General features: G+C 42.8%; 1 non-coding gene across 1 annotated transcript; it reads right to left on the bottom strand.

The window, feature by feature from the left end:
* Window positions 1–5,630: 5,630 nt before the first annotated feature.
* Window positions 5,631–5,736, bottom strand: LOC121993709. Its single transcript, XR_006115373.1, has one exon. It is a non-coding gene; the product is annotated as a small nucleolar RNA R71 (small nucleolar RNA).
* Between the last annotated feature and the right edge of the window lie 713 nt (window positions 5,737–6,449).

Raw genomic sequence — 6,449 nt, 5'->3', positions numbered from 1 at the left:
AAACTTTTATCCCCTTCGCAATGGATCACGTTTGACACGATCCTGGTCAAAGTTCAACTCCGAGTGCCCGGAATGGCTTCGGGCGCTCGGATGGTTCAGGCACCTGGACCACTAAAGTCAACAAAGTTGACTTTTGGTCCGATCCCTCTGCTCCGGTGCTGCTCGCCTCGGTCCGGGTCTTCCACTCCGGTTTCGCTCGCTTAGGTAAATTTGGCCAACCGAAATAAGGCTCACTTGAACCCAATTTCAGCCTTCTCGAGCAACCTTCCGCTCCGGCTTCTCGTCCCTCAGAAACACCGCGCGCCTCCTTCTCGTCCGCCCGTGTACTCTTTCGCAGCGCCTCGTACCTTAGACGCACCGAGCCCGTCGACTCCCTCCCGTGTCGTCCTTCTCTTTAGCTACGTCTTTTGCTCGACTCCCTGTGCCCCTAAGCTCCTACACACTTAGACACAAGGTTAAAACATTACAGGACCTAACTTAACTTGTTGATCACATCAAAACAACCTTGGGGTTCCAACACTTGGTACGCACCTTCTCCCAGGGGCTTAATGACAATGATTTTTTCAAGGATTTGGTTAGGAATTCTCCTACCAATTTTGCTATATTAATCGAGAGAGCTTCAAAGTTCATTAATGTGGAAGAAGCTTAGGTTGTCGGTAGGAAAGACGTCAACACTTCTGCGCCGGTTCCGACAGCGGTACGTCCGGTGGGACCTGTTCAGCCCCCTAAAGGGCCTTGGGAAGATCTACATCATTGTCATCCCGAGCCTCGGTGTCAAGCAGTACAGCATATAGATGCTGTTGGGGTGATCGGTGGCCGGCTTGAAGGGGGTTGGATTGACGGCGCCCCCAAATACTCGCTTTCTTCCTACACTTGTTAGTATGCGCAGTAGAAATCTAATGTTAACTACAAATATGAAAGCTAAAGACTAAAAATAAGAAAGACAAGCAAACCAATTGACACGTCGATGTAACGTGGTTCGGAGATAGCTTGCTCCTACTCCACAGCTGTCTGTAAGGTGGATGATCCCTCAATCTGTCGGTGGATTAGTCCCCGGCAAACTCCGGCTAGCTCAAACCTCCTTGTGGGTGGAGAAACCTCACCACAAACTCACCAAGACCTCTTGGACACAAGAGAAACTCTTGAGCACTTGTAGACTACTAATTAGACTTTAACCAAGTCCAATTTTGTCAGAGATAACCAAGCTTCCAAGCCTTGGTTATATAGGTCGGTTGAAAACCCCGCTTACCAGTCTACTGCTAAAACCATCAGTCGACTACCCTCTGTGGAAATTTGACCGTTACATCCCAACGACTCGATATCAGTCGACTGCTAAAACTAGCAGTCAGCTGCTCCACACTGGTTGAGCGAACAGAAACATTCTGTTCGCTCCCAGTCGACTGCACCAGTCGGCTGGTGAAACTATCAGTCGACTGGTACCCGAGTACAATCTCTCAGCACTCGGACCCTCACCCTTACGACTCATTTGAGGCTTCCTTCACAGCCTCGACCTCTTGCCTTCAAGCCTACTTCCTTTGGCTCTAGTCCCTCGGATGCATTCAAGCCCGCGGCTCGTCTCCAATGCCATCCTTCGCGTATGCCTCGAAGTCACTTCCCTCGGCCCTTGTCCTTGCTGCCTTGTCCATGATCCCTCGATGCTCCATCCTTCATCGGACCCGAAGCCGTCAACCTGAGTCACATGTGTATCCTGCAAACTTGCACACTCACATACACATATCAAATACAAGGGTTAACATAACTTAAACCCTTTGCCAAAATACCAACACACATGGTCGCACGGACCATTGGGATTGCTCCAACAATCTCCTCCTTTTTGATGTTTGGCAATACGTTTAACTTAGGGAAAACAAATAGCAAATAAACATGCTAAAACAAATGGACTTACAATGCCAAGGCTACACACTTGGACTTACACCGTCGAATGGACTTACGTTACCAAAGCTACACACTTAGACTTATACAGCCGAAACAATGCAACATGCATTGGAACCTATCCCAAAGCTCCCCATACACCTATACTCCCTAAGGAGTTAGGAATTTTACCATAGGACTATTTAAGAACCTATCACAAGGCTCCCCCTACACCTACGCTCCCCAATGAGCTAGGATTTTACCACAGGGCTATTTAAGAACCTATCGCAAGGCTCCCCCTACACCTAAGCTCCCTAATGAGTTAGGATTTCCATTACCGCAAAGGTATTTTCAGGTTTTCCCAACTAAACCTTACTTCTCCCCCTTTGCCTAACATCCAAAAAGTTCTCCAACAATGTCCCAATTGTTGAAAACTTGTCACCAAATTGACCCTAAACTCGTGTATTCATCCCCCATGGATCTCATACACCTCAACGAGTTGACCCGAATACAAACCAATCCTGAAAATAGTTTCAAACTCGTATCAGTCGACTGCCCCAGTCGACTGCCCTTATTGAAACAACACACAAAACCATTCTGTGTCTAATTTTCACTGTTACCAATTGACTGACAACTGTACCAGTCGACTGGCACCCCTTTTCAGCTCATTTTCAACATTTCTAACCCAATTTCAGAAATGCGCCAATAATTTCACAGACATCCAAAAATTTTCAAATTTTGTGGAGAGCTCTATTTTACCCATGTCTACTTGGGAAAAATACATTCAAAAATGTATCTCTTACCAATCCCAAGATTGACACAAAATCTAAAACTAGCTAAATGATTCAATTGAACCTTGACCTAAAGTCCTAGTTTTGGCTTCCTCTTGATGTATTTGCCCATACTCACCCACAATGCATCCCTAGCATTGGTTTATATGACATCTATACATCCAAAATCAATTATCATGCTATATGACCCTAATGTCATATTTCTAAGAATGAAATACAACTCAATTGTGCCAAAACCCTAGGTTTGAGACTCAAGTCTGTCTCCAAACCACTTGACACATTCCATGACCCAACCTAGACTCTCAAGTAAAACCAACTTGAGATCCATTTTCCATGGGTCCCAACTTGACTCTTAGAGCTCCCCCAAGAGATCTTAACCTTAGCCACCTCCCTAGGTGACTCATCCACAAATGCTAGGCCACATCGGTGCACCTCCGATGATGATGTGTGTAGATTATATACACTTTTATGCATACTTTGATGCACTTCTACTTGTATTTCATTAGCATAATCTATGTTTATTATACCCTATTTCTTTATATGTCATACTTCCATTATATTTTGTTTAGAGATCTACTCTTTGCTTCTTTTGATTGATAGGACACGATTTGGAGCAAAAACGGAGCTTAAATAAAGTCTAGAGCTTCCAGAGTGTCACGGGCATGCGAAAACTAAGTTCTTCCAAGTTCTGGCCGTGTGGAGATCACATGGCCGTGTGGGGGGCGTGTTGAGGCCGTGTGAATGTCCATAACTTGTGCTCGGTTGGAATTTTGGGCTGTTCTTTACACAGATTTGTAGATAACTTCAAGATCTACAACTTTGATGAAACTTAAACCAGAGAAAACCCCATCTTGATGGTGTAAAAGACGTTGAAATGAAACATAGACATTAGAGCTATGACAAGGGCCATGTAAGGGGTGTGTGAGAACCGCACGGCCATGACATGGTCGTGTCACATTTCCATAGAAGAAGAAGACTTTGGCCGTGTGGACCACACGACCGTGCCATCAGACTATAGCCAAGGCAACACATGGCTGTGTGGATTCACACAACCGTGCCACTTTTGAAGTAGCTCCAGAACACGACTGTGTAGATTCACACGGCTGTGCAAGCTTTCTAGAGACCAAGTGGAACATGACCATGTGAAGTCCACACGGCTGTGCAATATTTTGAGAGGCCAAAATGTGCTAGGCCGTGTGTGCCACATGGCCGTGTAGGCCATCCAGTGCTGAAGCAGTACACGGCCGTGTGAATCTACACAGCCGTGTCACATTTACCGAGAGGGAAGTGCACATGGCCGTGTGAAGGCCACACGACCGTGTCACGGGCCGTGTGGTGCCCGTGCCTAGCCTATAAAAGGAGTTTTCTTCCCCTTTTCTCTGATCTTGGGTGATCTTTGGCTTGGGGCTCTTCCCCATTGCTTGTGTAAGGGTTCTCCCCCTTGGGGGAACCCTAGATCTTCCATCCTTCGCCGATTCGTCCACCTCTGGAGCAAGGATTGCATCCAAGAAGACCAGCGCTACATGGATAAGCTTTCTCTTCTCTTCTCCTTATATCTTGAGTTGTAGATTGCTTTACGTCTTGTTTCTTGGATCTATTCTCTTGCAATGGAGTAGATCTCCAGATCTAGGATGTAGGAAATATTTGTGATGTGATGGATGATGTAAAACTATGTAGATTTGCCATGATTCTATTCAATGACTTGTTGATGTCTTGTTCATGTTTGATGTGATGTGTGTGTGAATCTTGATTATATCTTTTGCATGTTTTATCAAATGGTTGTGTAGAATTGTTAATCCCGTAGGGGGAATACCCTAGATCGTATGACCGCGGGGCGTCGTGACAGGGATGCCCCATTAAACGGGTGTTTAGGGTATTACCTTGAAAGGAGAAGCAAATCTCCACAAGGAAATAGGGCATCGGGCGTAATCTCTATTTCTATTTCTATATTATTGTGTGTTAGTGTATTTCTGTATTGTATGACCGCGGGTCATCGTGACAGGGTTGCCCCATTAAACGAACTTCATGGGAATCATTACCATTTAGTAGCATAGGATACAGAGTAGTAGATCATGTCAGCTTATCCACTGCAGGGGAGAGTTGGTAATGAATCTAACTTCCTACAAGAGCATGAACATAGAGGATAGAAACTAAGCAATCTATGTATCAACACCTAGCATTACAAGGAAATTGAAATCCTAGCATCTATTCCCCTTCATTCATTTACACTCTTTTCTTTCTTTCTTTCATTTCTCTTTTATTTCTCTTACTTTTTTCCCTAACCAATCTTACGTTTGTCTAGATAATTCACCGTGCGAAGTTAACTAGTACTTAATCAACAGTCCCTGTGGATACGATATCTTTTTATTACTGACGACGTAACTATACACTTGCGGTTCGTAATAAGTTTTTGGCGCCGTTGCCGGGGACTGTTTTCGATTAACATTAGTTGATTAGCATATGAGTTACTCTAGACATTTTTCTTCTTCTTTTTGCATTTTCTTTCTAGTTTTTATTATGTATTTTCTTTCTTGTCTTTAATTCTGTATTTTTGGTTTTTCTTATAATTTTTTTTAGATACTATGAGCACTAACATGTCAAGCAGGTCCTTAAGAGATTTCTCTGCACCCATTTCTGCAAGATTTTTATCTCCCATTGTGCAAACTCATATTGAAGCGAAAAGTTTTCAACTAGACCCAAAGTTAATCTTCATAATACAAGGTCACAAATTTGGAGGAGAAGTATCAGAAAGTCCTTATCTACATCTTGAGACATTTCTAGAACTTTGTGATATGGTGAATTGTGAAGGAGTGTCAGCAAATGCAGTTCGATTGATGACATTTCCTTTTAGCATCAAGGATAAAGCAAGAACTTGGTTATATTCTCTCCATCCTCAAAGCATCACAAGTTAGGAACAATTGGAGAAGTAATTTCTGAATCATTTTTTTCCTCTAAGTAGAATAATTTATATGAGGAATTGTATCACCAATTTTGCTCAGGCATATGGAGAATCACTATTTGAAGCATGAGATAGATTCAAGAGTCTTCAAAGACAGTGTCCTCATCATGGTTTAGAAAAATGGCTGACCCTGCACATATTCTATAGGGGAATTTCTTTCTCAGATAAATGTTTGTTAGATTCATCAGCTGGAGATTCTTTTATGGACAAGAGTGTAGATGAATCATATATATTAATTGATCAAGTGACATTGAAACTCCATGAATGGTCGAACAAAAGTTTGATGGAATCTCCTTCAAAAATTCAAGAAGTGCAAGCCATAAATGTAAGAGAGCCTGTCAAATAAAATGCAGTTCAACCACCCAAAAATATTAAAATTCACAAGTCACAGAATGAGGAGTTCAATCATTTGGGGGAAAAGATTAATAGCATAGTTTCAAAATGGTTCAAAGAAGGCATTCCTCCTACACAGACAAGATCTAGTGTAAATGATAATGATATTAAGTTGAGAAGTGACAAGAATCATGAAGAACTTCTGAAGAAGGATTTGTTTAGAATTGAGGAGAAGAACAATAGAAGATCATAAGAACTCAGTCCCATTACTCTAGGAAGTTTACAAAGGCCACAAGTACCCTTCCCTCAATGATTAATCACATTAACACTAGATAAGCAAGTTAGACCTTCTCTGCAAGTTCAAAGAGAATATGGGATAAAGGAAGTACCTTTCCCAAGCCCTTCACTAAGGGTTCCTTTTCCACAAAGGCTAGTGGGGGCAAATGAAGATAAAAATCTTAGCAAATTTTGTGACACTGGTAGGGTTAAGTGCA

Source organism: Zingiber officinale, chromosome 1B (genome assembly GCF_018446385.1).
Source record: "Zingiber officinale cultivar Zhangliang chromosome 1B, Zo_v1.1, whole genome shotgun sequence".
In the NCBI taxonomy this organism is placed as follows: Eukaryota; Viridiplantae; Streptophyta; class Magnoliopsida; order Zingiberales; family Zingiberaceae; genus Zingiber; species Zingiber officinale.
The sequence above is the reverse complement of the archived record's forward strand: the minus strand, read 5'-3'. Positions and strand labels throughout refer to the sequence as shown.